Raw genomic sequence first — 18,070 nt, 5'->3', positions numbered from 1 at the left:
CACACTCCCAAAGCACCCATTTGTGTGCAGTTTTGGGCTCCACTGGGCAACGTTGCCAACTCAGTAGCAATTCAAGGGGGGAATTTGCTATTTGTCCTTTGGCATCTATGCCCTGAAGAAAAAGTCGCCTTGGCTTATAGAAGAGTCGCTACCCTGCCAACTTTCTGCCTCTCAATGTCTTTAAAATACAAAGATCAGTGTAGGCGGCAAAATCATGGTCAGGCCGAATGGCGGTTGGAGGTTAACACGCCGAGGATCCAGCATGTCCCAGAAGTGAACAAACCAAAACATGGGCACCTAATCCAATGCCCTGGCACATGTTTCGCATGTGCATATGGCAGCCAGTATGCATAGTCTTGTGCACAGTTAGGGGCATACCTGCAGCTAAAGGGGGCACAGTGGGCAAGGAGGGAGACACACAAGCATAAAGATAACATAAATGAATAATCCCTTACACAGTGAGTGAACACATTGATCTCCTTTAGTAATAAAGCAACAAACCTATGTATCATCATGTATATCGTCTGGTTTTCTAACAATTACAATACTGCCAACGTCCCCAATATACATTAGAGAATACAAAAATAAAGAAATTATGGGACTTTAACGGCAGTAAATATCATAAAAATATCATAAAATTTTTATTTCCTTCATTAAAAGTGACAATTAAAATATGTCCCATGTCTTTGTTTTCTTTTTCACCAACATTAGGAGTTATCATTTTTAGATCACTGTGACTACAACATTCCAGGGGAAGGACATTCCACCATATGCATTGTCCCGTGTCTTTGTTTTCTATATCATGGGACAATGCATATGGTAGAATGTCCTTCCCCTGGAATTGTGTAGTCACAGTGATCTAAATATGATAACTTCTAATGTTGGTGTTCCACTTTGGACAATGCAGTCATACAGACCTAGAACCGGTTTGGTAACTCCCAACATGAGGGTGTGAATCCAATATATGGATATGTATATGGGGAGACATATATTTATGTGGAGACACATGTGTGTGTGTGTGTATATATATAATTATATATATATATATATATACGTGTACAGATACCTTTGGCCATCTTACCTATGGTTTTCATTGTATTTATTATACACAGTGAATAAATCTAGTTTTTCAAGAGAATTGCTTGTTGAAATTCTATAATGGAGTGAGCATCACCAATAATAATTGGAGATGGACTGAATATTACTTTGAAGATCATATATGGGACACCGCCATCTCTGTATGTTGTGATTTTAATCCAACCCTCTGCCTGCCTTCATACCAAGGGAATAAGCATACCGGTAACTGTAACAACTTTTTGGTATGTATGGAATGATTTGATTATATTGAAAAAAATATGTATATAATGGTATTGTACCTATTGTTTTTTGTATCATGTTGTAGTGCTGATACCTCTACTAGCTGTACCAATTACATCCCTGAGGAAGCAGACATAGTCTGCGAAACACGTCGGATGATCTCAACATTTGTAATGTGTACAATGTATCTTGACTATGTGCATTAAAATGTCAATAAGACCCTTCCTGAAATTTGGTATATTGGAAGAGGCATGAATATTTTAATTGTCACTTTTAATGAAGGAAACAAAAAATGTATAATATTTTTATGATATTTACTGCCGTTAAAGTCCCATATTTTCTTTGTTTTTGTATTCACTAAAGCAACAAACCTACAACCCCAATCAGAGAGAGGCAGCCTGAAAGCAAACTTCAGGCAATTTATAATGGAAATCTCACAGCTCTGAGATGTAACAAATGAACAGCGGTCTGGGATTTGTAGATTGCCCCAGCGATCTGGGGCTCTGATCCTTTAAACATCAACTGGAAACCTTTTAGAGCATTTACAGAGAAAAAAAGCCTTCAGCTTCACCTGGATAAATCCAAGACATTTTCCAACGAAGCGCCTTTCGCATTTCAGCCGACGAAACAACAATGATTTCTAGTCAGGAGACCTCATAATTTATCTGTGAGATCAATGAGATCAGACAGGAGATCGATCTGCCAGACAGGAGACGAGCAGACAGCAGACATCAGCACATCTCTCACACTCCTCCTCTGCTGGACAAACCGATAATGTAATGAATCCATCACAGGGGAGGAGAGGAACCTGCAGACTTCACATTGGGAGATTTATATTGCAAGATGGAGTTTGTCTTCTTAATATCAACCAATGAAATCCCTGCTTTTTTATTTTAAAAATTGGAATCTGAGATGTGGCTGGTTGCCATTGTCGTTGGCAATGAGAGGATTGAACTGGTGATGCCATTAAATATGAGGAATGCACTGATATAAGGGCTTGGGTAGAGACAGTTGGAATCATTTCATGCAGGAAAATATCATTTTTTTATTAAGCATTTGATCATAAAATCCATTTTTCAGTTTTATTTAAACAACATGCTTGACTTGAGTTAATGAACTTATTATATAGTGCTTACTCTGTGCTATTGTAAACGGGTCCAGCAGTGCAGTGTAACAATCCAGGTATTTGTTACCTCCAACAGAGCTCACATTACTTCCCCTGACCATGCCCTCATCTGCTTCTCTCGCCATAAAGACAACATTATCTTTCACTCAACTGGAATGTAATGTTTGTTAAGATACACTGAGGGAGCACTCAACTCAGAATGAACAGGTTTTATGAATTCGGTTATTTGAGCTTCTTTCTATAGTCGGCAGTGACTGCAGACTTTATCTTCTCACCCATAAATCTGTATTATTGGAATCTTCTAAACAACCCATTTAGTTTGTTAGTGCCTCTGTCCGTGGTGCTGAAGATGAATAGACCGGGGCTGGGCAAGAATTTAGGAATTTCTTCCCAACAAAATTATTAAAGATCCATTGAAAAAAATGGGAAAAATTAGAATTTTGCCTTCGATGGATTATCCTCCACCCCCCAAAAGAACATGCACCCTCACCCATTAACAGATATCAGAAAACAAAAGATGAGGTCATATTAATGACAAAAGAAATCCCCCCTTTTTATTATACACCAAATTTTTCACCTAGTGATGTCATCACGAAGACTCCGAGCTCCTCAGAGGCATTAACAGGCAGATCACAGCTGGTGGGAGGGGCTTTTCTAGGTAATGCCTACATGTAATGCTGAGCCACTATGATTGAAAGAACTGAACACCAATTAATGAAAGGTTGGGGAAAAGCAGGCTAGGGAAGGAGGGGCTAGATGATGCTAGATATCCTCCAGCCAGGACATGGGGCGGGCTCTGATTTGCTGCAGCTTCAAATGCACATTATGAGGAGGTCAGGTAAGGTTTTTCTTGTGCAAGTGAACTAGTAATTGGTGAAAATTGCAGATCCCTGCATGTGCAGTTGCAGGGCTTACTCTGTATGGGCTTCTAATGTTCAAATAGAAGAGTTTAAAAAATAAAATGTCCTTGTTCCTTTACCTTCCGGACCTCCAATGATCTTGACTATTTATTTTAGGAAACTGCGCCACACGTCAGGTTATAGCTGGGAAATGTAAAGCGCGTCCTTGTAGAGTATATCAGCCGTGGCCTTGCTAATTGATAATTACAGGCAGAATTGGGGTCAGTGACAACGCTGAGCCCAGCCCAGCGACTGGAAGAAATGAAGTCACAGATCATTGGATTAATAAGGACGTCACCTGGGACGCTCTGCCAGCCAGTGACAGGCCTGGGGGAGATCAAAGCCTATTAAGCCATGGAGCCTGCGACGTCCGCCACAGAGTCCCTGACGCAGGACAGAGGGCCGGGAAATAAATTCCACAACAAGTCAATGTGAAAACACACACAGACCTCATTAATCTTCAGGAATTCCACATAAAACACAAACACGACATAGCAGAGCTGAATATAGATAGAATATAGAATATAGAGAGACTTCAATACTGAGGAACTACAAGTCCAAGCAGATCATGTCAGTCCTGATGGGACAGGGAGGTCTGAAAAATGATTATAAATAAAACATTAAAGTCTATCCTGTCCTTAATTTACATTTGTCATGTTTTTTTGTGAAATTGAATACTTGGAGACACCCAGTGCTGCTGATCTACTCATTGCAGCCACTTCCCTTCTACATGCACCCCAGCAATGGCTGCATGACATTTCCCAGGTTGTGTTTCCTGATGGTGACAATGACCCATCACTGCATAATATATGTTGTAAAAGCGACTTGCAGTTTCCCTCGGAATCTCATATGACACAGTGACAACAACCGCTCCTACAATTTGTTCCAGGGCCATTGCCAAATATTTCTGGTTTTGGTCTTTGGAAAGCAGCCGAATGCACCAAAACAGCAGAGAAGGGCGGTAAAAGGGAGCATTAATATTACTAATATTAAACAGGATTTTTATAGAGCCAACATATTACACAGCCTCTGCAGCTTGCACCACTACAGTGCAAGAACCAGTGTCTGCAGATTTGACCATGGGTCGAAGTGAGACGTTCTACTTAATGCCACCCCACACTGCAGCCCGAGGCTATTGTTCACTGGCATTCGAAGGTAAACGCACCACAACCTTACATAGTCTTACCCCATAATCCAAAAACATTTGTTTTTGGTTTTTTTTTTAATTTTGTGCTCACTGTATTTTATTTTTGGATACTTTTTCCTACTTGGCCCCTATCCCCTTTCTTTGTTTTTTTTTTTGTTAATTTTTTAAAAATTGTATACCATTGAAGCTGTAACACCACAATGCGACCTGGATAGGGCTGCCATTGGGGGACCAAGGGGTACTTCTGTACCAGAGCCCAATAAATGGGGCAACTTTTTGATTTGATACCAGCGTGTCCTACTTTTAGGTTTACATGAGTGGCACAGCGTCCATCCCCCCCCCCCTCCTTTATAAAAATGGAAGATAACTGCAAGAACATCAGCCGTCATACCCCACAGGCCCTCCATCATGGTTTAGATTTGTTCCCCCTGCTCCCCGTGACTCCGGCCTGTGAGTTTAGCATCTTCTGGAAGTGTGACGATGAAGTGAGACATTAATGTAACACTGAGTCATGGTGACACGCCGTGACAGGTGCTGGGAGAGCTTAGCCGGGGGACGCTGCGGATGGAGAACTGACGGCCTTCGGTCGAAGTGTCAGACGAATCAAGAGATTGAAATGTCCCCGGCACTAATATATCATTTAGCAGAGCCGCATCTCAAGTCTCGGCCTCCTGTGTTCAACATATTTCCAGGGAGGGGGAGCGCGATCACATGGGGCGAGCGGAGGACGAGGGCCGGAGGGAAGAGGAATGAGCAGACCAAATGAGACACGGGCCGTGCAAATAAAAAAAGTGTGTGTATGGGAGAAATACAAAATACCTTTTTTATAATTTCCTATTTTATTTTCAAACAAAATTTTAATCCTTCTTGAAAAATTTATCCTGCAATAAAGGACACGTGCTATTTTAAGGTGACAACACTCTCATCCTAACTCCAGAATGTTCTCCTGTGTTGTCACCCTGGCTGTTTTTACCACACATTGCTCAGGTGTGGCCCTCTGTTGTCACCATCAAGAAACCGACCCTGAGAAAGGACAGGAAACAGAAAATCGAGTCTGTTCCCAGGTTCCAGCTCAGTAGAGTGAAATGTGATTGGTTGGAGTCCCAACAAGAAGCCCCGCCCACAACACCTGCTGATCGGCAAACCTCTAAATCCCATTAGATGAGCCGAAGATCAATTCTGAGTTCAATGTTTATTTGTATCTTTTGTCACTTCTAATCCCATCATCATTCATCTTCCATTGACAAACTGAAATTTATTCTGAATGTGGGCCCCTGAAATGACAGGGAAGGGGCCCCATTCTGAGACTCATCACTCTTCCCCTGGGTATCTGACTCATGTCGGCCTTATTATTTGTGGAATCTTTGACACAATGATAAATTCCTTGCACTTCCATCAAGACTTCATCCGCTGAACTACAACTGAGCAATTTCATGAACAATTCCCTCGTCATATTAAATAAAAAAACAAACATAACTTGCAAAAATGTGAAAAAAACATGAATGCTGTGCCTGATATAGGGATATTTCACTTATGTTGTCCATAGAGTCATGGAAAGGGTAAATCCGTCAGTCTATGGTTTGCTGCGTCCTGATAGGGAGAATTCCCTTTCACTTCCTGTCTTAGGAAATTATAGGAAATCTCCCTAAATTGAGAAGAAGTTCCATTTTTGACATTTGTCATCAGGATACAGTTTGTGTCCCCAGTTAAATAATTTATTCTACATTTTGCTGTCCTAATAATTAGGGACCATCCCCTTCCCCAACACACACTTACTCAAATATCCACCATTCACAATTCCTGAAAACTTGTGATAAAAATTTGCATCAAAGTGGTTGATAAGGTAAACATCATGGGAGTGAGTTCCTATTGGCTGATGGTTGTCAAGGTCAGTGCAAATCATGAACCATTGGCTGATGGTTGTCAGGGGCAGTGCAAATCATGAACCTCTCCTGACAACCACAAGCCAATAGGAAAGCTGCACGCTGCTTACTTTGCCAACCAAGCACAGTCAACTGGTTTTGAAGAAACACTCTAGGGGGGTCTATGAATTCATGTTTTCACCCATTTGACTCTTGTATGAAAAAAGGTTAATTCTTGGATTAAAGTCATGTGAATGTTGGATGAAAAGTTTGATTTAATGGCGAAGGGCGAAGCTTATATTCCACCAAGAAAGAGGCAGGGCTAAAAAAGGCCATACCATGCGATAGGGGCCAAGCTGGCCATAGTCTATGGAATTTTTACAACTGATTAAACAATTGATTCCGCAAAGTTGGTCAAATTGATTGTACTCATCGATATAATCGGTTATCCGCCTCTGCTTTGCCAGGTGGCATGTACACTTTACCCAACCCCCCCCCCCCCCCCAATCAGCCCCCTCCTGGCAGTTATTTCAGTGTGTTACCTTAAAAGAAAAAAAAAAACTGAATTTACCAGCGAGACTAATTCTAGGCCGATCGGCGCGGCGTCTCATCTCCAAATCCAGCGGTGGGAGCTAATTAGTGCTCCGGGGAGGTGATGAGCTGTGTAATAAATAGATTTCATTACAGCTTCATGTAAATAAATATCATTTCACGCACATTAAGAATACAGGAGGAGATTTCTGATTAACCCCTTCAACCCCTGCTGAACACTTTTTGGTACTGCAATCCCTGGGGAGATTTCTGCCTGCAGTCTTTAGATGCAGGGGCTGCATTGGTTTTAATTATAGGCAGACTTTATTCTCACCTGGAGATGCAGAACTTCCTGTACTAGGGTGACAACACTCATTTCTCTCCTGTATCTATGGAGCGAGTCTTGGTTGTCACAGAGGCTGGACTTGAACCATATGTAGTTTAGTTTTTTTTTTTTCTTCCATACATGATAAATCAATGGGACAAGTATTATATACAAGCTACATAAACATAAATGTGGGAGTTCTTTTCAGCTCAAAGGAAGTGACAAGGACACTGCATTTCTTGCAGGAATAACAGGTATTTTCTGTAGTTGCTGAAAATATTTTAGCCTCAAAAAAGGAATACTAACACAGCCATCATATGAAAGACTGGATAGTTGCAATATACTATACGATTATTCTTGGGTTTAGATGTGCTGTAATTGCAGACACAAGAAGACTTCTGGAGTCTGTAGTTGGTGCAGCTCCACTTGCATGCCCTGTACGACCCCCCCAACCCTGTATGAATATTAGCCAATGGGGCGTGTACATTGCTCTTTGAAAGTCATGGGGCAGAGCTCCCCATTGGACCCAACAGTGGGCCATTAGTTTGGTGTGCATCAAATTGAAAGCCTGGCCAGAGGTGCAACCCCAAACTATGGGTACCTGCTGCAAATGCAAGTGGGAGGCATTTATTTGTCACAATAAATTACATTAAAGAAAATAACCCTTCCAGTGGCTTAACCCAAATCCCCCCCGTGCAGGGGTAAAACACTCAATTTCGTAATGGGGATGGGAGCTGTAAAAATCATTTTTTACCCACTACATACCTTGCTCATGTAGCCCCTTGTCTTTGCTGCTGCAGAATCTAGCTTCATTCCCTGTAATTAGGATTTCAAGGACTTACTGCAAATTAGGTATGTTGCAAAGAAAATATAGAAAACAAAAGTGCTGAATGCCTTGGCATCAAAATATGGGAGAACTAAATGGCTGTGTTCATACTGGAAGTAGGCTTATCGCCTCCTCGTGTCCTAAACTGCTTCTGTGTCAGCCCATTGAGAATGAATAGGGTGGCAGTGAATAGTTCAGTACCCCCCCCCCCCTTTCCTGCTATATATTGTGCAAATATTGGGTCCTTAAGAACCAGTGCAGCAGTACAGATGACTGAGTGGCAAGGTGCAAACTGCTGGGAGCCACACAAAACTGCCTGGTCCCACTGCAAGTTTTTTTTATTTCCTCCCAGGTAACCCATGTTACTTAACACTTATAGTGCATAGAGTCATTTTTTCCTTTTTTCTTGATTGCATTTTAGATCCAGATTACAATCATAAATATGTCAAAGCCAACAATGGGGCCCTGTGCAGAACTGACCTGGGCTCTGGGCTCCCCAGTTGAATCGATGAGGATCTTAGAGTTTATGCAGCAGAGAGCTACTACAGCTGTATTATTGATGTTTTAGATTTTTTATCAATTTAGAAACTTTTTCGTTTTCTTGTTTGACGTGAACGCCATGTGCCGTCTCTTGCCTGGCCTGGAAGCCGCTAGCCACTCCTTCTGCCCCACCCAAATGCAAAGCAGAGATTGTTCTGAGAAATTGGATTCCCATCACAAATTTCCCTGAAGAAGCAGCCGAAGATTCTGTGAAACGTGTTGAAATAAAGATGGGAAACTAAACTTACCCCATGTTGATGGATAATCACTGATTTAGGAAATGTAATAAATGATGCTTCTATTCATAATAAGTGTTATTAAATCATTGAGCCTTGAAAATCTAAAAACTTTTTTAAAAAATTAGAAATTAATGTTAACGTAACCTTTCCCTTTGAGTTCCAACTGAAATTTTGGCCAAATAACGATCATTTTTTGCTCAACATTCCAATTGATTGTCAATGTTATCATTTCGATTGATAATTTTTTATCGGTTTACCAGCTCAAGCGAGCTTGTTGCTAATTTCTGATCACCTCTACAAGGTAATAACCAAAGCGGACATTTCCCTAATTATTATCTGACCGTTTGCCTCCATCAGCAAAGTGTCTGTACAAATTTCTGACTTCACACGAGTAAGCAGATGATTCTCCCTGGACGGTGAATGAGGCTCATTATCCAGCCGTGTGATAAAGCCGCACATTACGCTCCAGATCTCTCCGTGCCGCTGTATCGAGGTGGACAGAGTAATTAATGGAAGTCCTAATGGCGGAGGATAGGATGAGTGGGTGCTGTCTGCGCATTTCTGCTCTCACTGCTGAAGATTTATCGGCTGAATAATGTTCACAGAGGCGGCTTGTCAACAGCAGGAAAATCCCCAAACTAGAAGTAATTTTGCAAGAAGAAGGAAACTTAAAGCTGAACTTTAATTATTATTCATTAATACAGCACTCATTTTTTTAATGAAAGTAATGTACATTCCTAATTTTGTCTTTTGCAATCTGGAGCAGAGTTCAGCCTGGGAGAAGTAGAAACAGCACAGGGATCCAGACAGTTGTGCTGTAGTTTTCATATGGAAGCATGGAGAAAAGAAGCTGATTGGGAAAGAGATGAACTCATCAGTCTGCTTTTCCTTCACTGTCCAATCAAAGGCTTTTGAGTGGGACCTGTAGGTGACCTGTAGTCTAACTGCAGCTGAGAAAAATCAGGTTTAGGGTTGAGCCACACAGGGCATTTTCTTTTGCTTATTTCTCTCAATTTCCTTTAAAAGAGCAGTAAAAGAGCAGCAAGCAAATCATCCAATTCCTGTTTTATTTTTCAAGATATTGTAGGCTACTTCCTGTCCTCCAACAGCTCAAGAACTGAGCAGAGTCACCTACCTATGCAGTAGTGCATTGTTCCCCTTGGCTCTTATTGTAATGCCATTTCCATTCAACACATCTGCTTTGAATTTTAAATTTGTGCAGTCAGATAAACATTGCAATATGGAAACTAGTCTGCAATTAACACTAGATAGAAATCTGCAAAAACCATAAGGCGGGACAACACAGGAGGTTGACTTGAAAGCTAATAATAGTATGACATTCATGGCAAAAAAAAAAAAAGAAAAAAAGAAGAACACACACACACACTAGTGTTTATTCACAAACAAAAGATGTTTTGTCAGTGCAAAATAAATAAGTACATTTTTAAAAACAACTATGATATTACAATTCCATGACCCCAATCATCAAGTCAGGCTCCCTTTAAAGAGTTCTGTTCACTTCCCCAATAAATGGTCATTTAAAAAGAATTGCATTTTGGTTACTGGTGTCGCTAAGGCTTACCTTGCACATTGTAACAAATGTTACACACAGCTCCTTCTTTTGGAAGCTAATTCCTGTGTCCCCATTCCCAGTTTCCTTTTTTGTTGATCTACAGACCTTATTAGAAAAATGCATATTATTTACCCAATAAAACTACATTATAGAACAAACTATCTTCCAGCTTCTAAATCAGTGCTTCTCTGTTTTTCGAACATGGGGGAACCCTTGAAATAACTTTTAGGTCCTTAGGGAACCCTGGCTATAATTAATATATCCACAGCTCAGCTCACAGTATATTAGTGTGGTGGTCAGTGGGAAGAATGTCTCTTACATTGTTCCCGAATGGAAGTAATGTCACCCTTACAGATAGTAAGGACTGCGTGAAATGCGTTTTGTCATCCCAGAAAGTTGAGAAGAAACCATAATGGAGTTATTGCATAACAGTAACTTTCAATATTTCCGTCTCCAACCTTTTTTTGTGTTCTTATTCTACGTAGAAGTCATTTTCTGTGTTAATAATGATATGGGGGAAGTTGTTTCTGAGCAATCTGTTCTCTTCTAGTTTTCTTAACGGCAGAAGTGTTACTAATTTAGTGCTTAATGTAGCAAGACGGCTTCCTTTGAAGTCTTCAGGCCGCATTATAAGCACTGCTAATACAGCACTTCGCGCCCTTGCCTCTTAGTTGTGAGTGATGAGAGGTCACCCGGATCGGCCATCATTTAGCTGCTAATGGTCAGTCCTTTCGTGGCGTTCAGCCCTTTGTGCAGGCCGAAGATTCAGCCTCGCCATCGATTTTCTCCACTTAGCGAGTTCGAAGCCTTTGTCTCCAGCAGGATGAGAATTTCCTCCACGTGTCTGGATACCTGTTATCCGAGAATATCTTGTCTGTGCGATAATTAATAGGGACCAAATGCTTCTGGGTTCAGAAAAGTAACAATGTGCATCTGATCTTTAGGATATGTAACAATCAAATGCATTTGTCATCCATATACACATTTCTTTTATTGTTCTGTATTTATCCATCCTGGTCATTTTCCTATGTCTGTAGGACTTGCGCACAACACTCTAGCCAAAAGAAATAACCAACAGGACCGCTATGATGACTTCATTTTCTTTTGTCCCCCTCAAAATTACAATTATTGGTGTGTTTTATATGCCTCTTAACCCCCCCCCCCCCCCCTCCACTTTGTAATGATTAAATTGGGTTGTTTTATCGACCACACTAGCCTACGTAAGTGTCTGAGGATGGCCAGATCTTAGATCCTCAAACTCATTCATAGCCATGTACTTCTGAGGTTAAAGTATATTAGGTTAAAGAAATCAGCCCCATGGTTGATGGATCACCCAGGTTCCTCTAAGATAGTCTATTTTCTCCAGTCTTGGAAAGTTTTAATAAATCTGACCCAGAATGAGGGGAGAACCCTCCTGGAAAAGGCAGGGTTGTCTGCCCTGTCTAAATTCTCATCTGCTTCACTAAAGATTGCTTTACCCTAATGTTATAGAATGAAGCAGCGGGTGAGGCAATCTGTAGTCCAGCATTGGAGAAATATGGCAACAGTGACTACATTGCTTTGGATTTCTGTGCAGCTAAGGAAGCATTGTCAAATTAAAGAGAAGGTTAAGGGCTGTAAGGTCTACGTTTTCTCTGCCAACACTGCAATCTAATGATGTACTTTACAAGCTTCCTCTTAGCCTGAGTAGGCTAGAAGCACCATCCATGCACTCAGTTGCATCCAGTGTATGGGTACAAAGAAGTGAATTAGCCAGATGAGAAAGTTTAAAATTAAAGGCCAGGCATGGGTCAATCTGGGCAACAGGTTAAGAAGGGTCAGGCAGATGAAGGGTCAGCAACAATAGAGAAACAAACCCACCACGGTTTAAGAAGTCAAATGCTACCATGGCCATCATCATCTGGGCCCATCTTATAATCAACTTTTTTGGGGCCAAAGGGCAGTTCCAAGGCAGGGTTTGCAGATGGCTCATAAGCCACAGGTCTTAAACGGCACGCAGAAGGTTCAGCATATCTGAGAACAATGCTAGGTGGAGACATGAGTGTGACCACCATATGGAGCTCACGTAATTATTGTCAGCTCTTCATTCATTTTTCTGCACTTCCTATTTCAGGGAAATCTAAAATTTGTATTACAAAGATACACTGCTTCATTTGTATTATTTTGCATTACAATTCACTTTATTGGAAGCAGAAACATTCAAGAATAAAAAAAAAATTACTTCTATATAACATTACCATGGTAAAGCCCAAATGAGATGGTACTGATTGGGTTTAGATATATTCCAACTCAAGAACCCCTCACACATTTCAAGCACCGGGAAAGATTGGCGCACATACATATTTGCATATGTGCATATATACATAAATTCCCAATTTTATTATTAAGCTGGCAGCAAAAAGAGATTCCTAATTTTGTTATCCAATGGTGATTTTTTTTTAATTTTATTTTGCTGCTATAGACAACCAATTTTTATTTCAGCCACATTTTGGAATTCTGGTGCCAAGAGTCGAAGAGAAAATGGGTTTAGAAAAAATAGTTATATTTTTCATCCAAAATAGACTGGATAAAAAGGAAAAGAAAAACACATTGCTGGAACATCTGCAGAGAAATTGTTTTTTTTTTCTCTGTTTTTACTTTTTTTTGTGTGTGTAATTCAAAATAAATACTAGAGTGACAAAATGTGACCTGACAATATTAACACCAGAGCGTCCGTGAGCTGTCGGCTCTGCTACGCGGGGTACTGCTGTCTCATTCCTCGGCCTTTAGCCTGGGATTTATTTACCAAACCATTATGTTCTATTGTATTGGAGGCCGTGGGACTCAGAGACTCTTCACACCTATATACTTTCTGATTTATTGAAGTGAATCTTCACCATTCCGAATCTCGCCTCTATCAAACGCTAATCTCTTCTAGCAGATCATCAGACTGGTCGCCTATTGGCTCGGCCGCATTGCGTTCTGATGGCAGTGGGAGATAGCGCAGTGAGGATATAGAGTTTCCTCCCTCTGCCCCTCGGTTCTCCCCCTGCTTTGCTTTGCATTGGCACCACTGCTGAGCTTCACTGATTGCCAACAGAGCAGCAAAGTGTGTGCGTGAGCTAGGCTGGGCTCCATTCATTATTGCAACACCCCCCGGCCTGAATAACATAAGCCTGAGCCCAGGACGGGCACGCAGGATCCGCTACCAGTCAATTCAATCAGCGCGCTCACACACGTCAGAAAAACACAACATACAGACCTGTAAAAACAGGGGCTTAGAGGCAAATCCATGCACAAATGTTACCCTGGACAAGGCATTTATATAATTCACTATGAACGCCTGCTGTGCCAAGGCAGATCAGTGACATTTTATACAAATTTAACTTGTTAAATCTGCAGCTTTTATTAAAAAAATACCTGGTGATCAGACCATAGATCCTTATTCAAGTGTTTCCTGTTATGGGGGGGTAACAACCATTTTCCAGTTGCTCTTTCTGTGTTGTCAGGACACATACTTCCCTGATGGAGACTTTAAATGGCAAAGCCTGCACACAAAGGGCCTGATTTACTAAATTAGTTTACACCATTCACTTACCAAGGTGAATTATCTCCTTTCAAGGGATTTTTTCACTTATCTTAGTGAATTACCAAAACTGCTATACTGAAAGAAATCTCATCCAATCTCAAAGATATTGCATTTGCATACAGCACATACAAGGAAATATATAAAAATGTGATTGGATGGCTGAAGTCAGGAGAGTTTCAGGTTTTAGGTTTAGAATTCTGTAATTCAGTTGCAATGATTTCTGGATTGCGTTAGTTTATTATACATGTCACTTGGAATTACTATTCAGTCCTGCAGTCAGTAAAGTATTTTCTCTTCTTGCACTGGCTGTTCTTGCCTCTGTCAGGATCCCTCGGGCTATGTGGCTGCTTTTTTCTCCAAGACTAATATTCTTATTATTATTTTACTAAGCTGCAATTATTCCTTTATGGCAGGCACATTAAACTCCAATGACACAGTGGGCAGCACTGAGAGGAATAGAAATATAAGAATCCTCATTACTTCTATAGGGGGCCACAGCTACCTAGGTAGGAACAAGATGGTAGCACAATAGTTGTGAATAATGGTGACTTTTTATTTCAGGGAAATGGGACATAAAACATTTCATGAAGTGCTAAACTGCAAAATGATATGGAAAAAACTCTTTCTTTTCATCTGTTCATACAATTTAAAAGCAGGGTATTTTGTTAAATTTTCCCTGCAGTACTTCCTTTCCTCCACTAGATACCCTCAGTCTTCTGTAATTAATGACACCCATCATTCAGCCCAGATGGAAGTAGGAGGTTCTCAGTGCAGGGAGTCATGAAGCATGTAATGCATAAAATACTACTTAGTTGGCTGGGGGCTGCAAAAAAAGTATCTAGGACACACCAAAAAAATGGGCTTACTCTGGAGTATCTGAACTCCGGTTCCTTGCTCACATTTTGTCATTTGAAACTTCTGCCCCGTCCAAGACCAGTCAAGGTGCCAATAAGCCTGGGGAATATCTATATGTTTGTAGGCTCCTACCTGCCCCTTTCTGAGCCTTTTTGAAGTAAATTTATTCATCTAGGACAATTGTTTTCAGCCAATTGTTTCCCTTAAGACAGCCAATTACTTCTATGCTCCCCCATCCACAATTCAACATGTTTCCAGAAAGGTCACTTGCTAAAATGACATCTTCAGTCTAATTCCTGAACTGAGCCTTAGAAGATCAGACAAAACTGAGAGCAAGTATTCAGGTGAATCAAAAAATGTCAATATAACATTTTGGTTTGAAAGGGAATTACCCTACCAATACAAAACTGTCTTTGATTTGGAGGGGCTGTCCCTTTTCATATCTCTCATTTACCCCAGGTTTGTATTTCAAACATGTTTATTGATTTTTTACAACATATTTGGGAAAGTCACATAATAACATGTAATGTATGTAATCAGGCGGGCAATTGGTTTTGGAAGCATCTCATCTAGTTGTGGAAATAGGGGTGTTTCTAAACATTTAGGTAAATTGATTTAGGTGACTGAATAGATGAGATTGTAAATTCTGATCCAAAATCTTTTAACTTTTGGGCAACTCCACCAGGCATACAACATAATACCCATCTGACACATTACCAGCACATTAGATCTTAATTGCCCCAGATTTGAAGGGACTGTCCCTCTTCATACCTCCCAGTTTTTCCAGATTTGGAATTACTGTCCCTCTTCATTCCTAGCAACTGTCCCTCGTTCCTCCTCAGTTGTCCCTCTTGTTGGGTGGATATATACACTTTTCTAAAATGTATTACTGAAATATACAAAGTATACTGAACTATTACAAAGTGGTATTTTGAAATAAACCTTAATCCAGCCTCCATTTGATTCCATTTGACAAGTAAATACAAAAAAAAAACATAGACATGTATGGAATCTCCTGTTGGTTTCATAATTTTTTCATATTCATTGCATTATTCAGGTGTCATCAGAGCCGATCATTATATAAACCTCAGAGATCGCCATCTTTGGATCCCAACAGGACCACTGGCTCTGAAGAGGTTAATAATCAGACCGCTCTCTATGCACATTATAGATTCTGTCTTTGGGTCATTGTACTGATGACACCATCCATCATGAGATATTCAGGACGCTCAATAATGTGAAAAGGTTAAAGGACTCACCAGTGTCTCTGGGGAGGTCCTGTTTGTTCACATGGAGACGTGAGGGGCCCTTAATTGTGCACCGTAAAGTCGCAGGAAGACTGACCTTTTAATAAAAGATCTTTTAAAAGAAGAACCAAGAACTGGATAATATTGGAAAATGACAAAGGGAAAAGGAAAAAAGGTTCAAAGGTAAAATATCAATGGCAGATGCGGAGGGTCTTTGGGTATGTGTCAGTGGCATCAGTTTGGGGCAGTCCTGGACCATTTGGAATTCATTGACAGGTAATTTTGACCTGCAATTCCTATGAGATTCACCTCCTTCTCACCTGCATTTCACCTGCTTAAAGGTTATGTTATCCCGTAGACATAGAATTTAAAACCCATAAAGCACAAAAACACAGACCCTTTGCTATTAAAGACTTATATAGTTACATAGGTTGAAAAACAAACATAAATCCATCAAGTTCAACCACTAGGGAAATAAACATATCACAGATATAAAACATTATGGACATAGTTGATCCAGAGGAAGGCAAAAAAAAACTTTAAATAAACTCTGGTTCAATTTGCTCTAACAGGGAAAAAAATTTGTTCCTGATCCCATGAGGCAATCGGATGTTCCCTGGATCAACAGTCACTGTTATCTTTACTTTAAAGCTTTAATACCCAGTTATATTCAGTGCTTCTAGAAATCATCCAGCTTTTTCTTAAAGTAATCTAAAGAACTTGCTGAAACTACTTCCTGAGGCAGCCGAGCTGTAAACTGAAGATTAGTCTTGCCTGGAACCAGAAGTGAAAGCTCAGATACATTTAGTGTCACATAGGCCATTCCACCCTTGCAGTTGGTAACACCCATCTTGAGATTTTCCCTTTTCCCTGCCACATTCCTAAATATATATTAAATGAAAAATCCAGAGAGATACGGAGACTCCCTTGCAATAGCTACAGGTGTGATGACCTAAAAATGCAATTTAGAGATGTCTCCAATGGTGCCCTTGAACATTATTCGGAAGGAATTTCCATTCTTTTGCATTCACCAACATGTAAATGTAAAATTTTAACTGAACTGTTAACACGTTGTTCCTCCTTGCTAAAACAAAGCAGCAAATATCCCATATTTGATATATGCCAATCACACAAAACATTAAAGCTAGCTACCTGATATTGTGTAGGTTCCCCTTGTCACCTGTTGAGGCATCACAAGATCTCCAACAGGTGCCCCATGGTATCCAACATCAAGCAGCAGATCTTTTCATTCACACTGCGTTCTTCCCATAGTGCACCCTGATGTCACCTCTTCCCAAAGTAAATGACACATGCACACCCAACAATGGCCTGAGGAAAATGGATTCTTTAAACCAGGTCACCTTCCTCCATTTCTCAATGGCGGGTGATGGAAAGATGTCAACATGGGAACTTGACTGGTCAGTGGCTACAATTTGGGTCACTGTAGGTTTTCCATGGGGCTGGCCCCCGGGTTACATACGAGATAGGGATTGTAGGTTTGTTCTTAAGTTGAATTTTTAAGTAAGCCTTCAAGCCTTTATCCTGCACAGGAGCAGCAGGAAAGCCCTCTTCCTATCTAGGAGTTGTCTGTATGTTGGATGTCCTTAACTCGGGGACTACCTGTACATGTCAAATCATCCCTATGGCACAGTGGGTTTTCTACAGGGTCAGCACATAATATGTTGTCAGCCTTTCATTGAAACTGAACCTTGTGCTGGTATAGGAAGTCTCTAGAAGAGTATCTACATGTTCACTTGCCAATTTAAATGCAGTTTAAACTATTGGGCTCTGTAAACAACAGAGCTTTTTTCATAGATGTTAAGGATAGCCAGCAACAGAAAAGAAGCTCAATGCTCCACCTTCTGGTTGAAAATTAGAATGAATAACATTCATATGCAGCATTGTATTATATATATTTTATATTTATGTAGTTAAAGAAAAAAATATTTTCTTAAAAAAAGATAAAAATGTAAAAAAAAAATTACCACTATTCAACATTACACATCATACAAATA

The sequence above is a fragment of the Pyxicephalus adspersus genome, chromosome 8 (genome assembly GCF_032062135.1).
Source record: "Pyxicephalus adspersus chromosome 8, UCB_Pads_2.0, whole genome shotgun sequence".
Classification (NCBI taxonomy): Eukaryota; Metazoa; Chordata; class Amphibia; order Anura; family Pyxicephalidae; genus Pyxicephalus; species Pyxicephalus adspersus.
Note: the sequence above shows the minus strand (reverse complement) of the source record.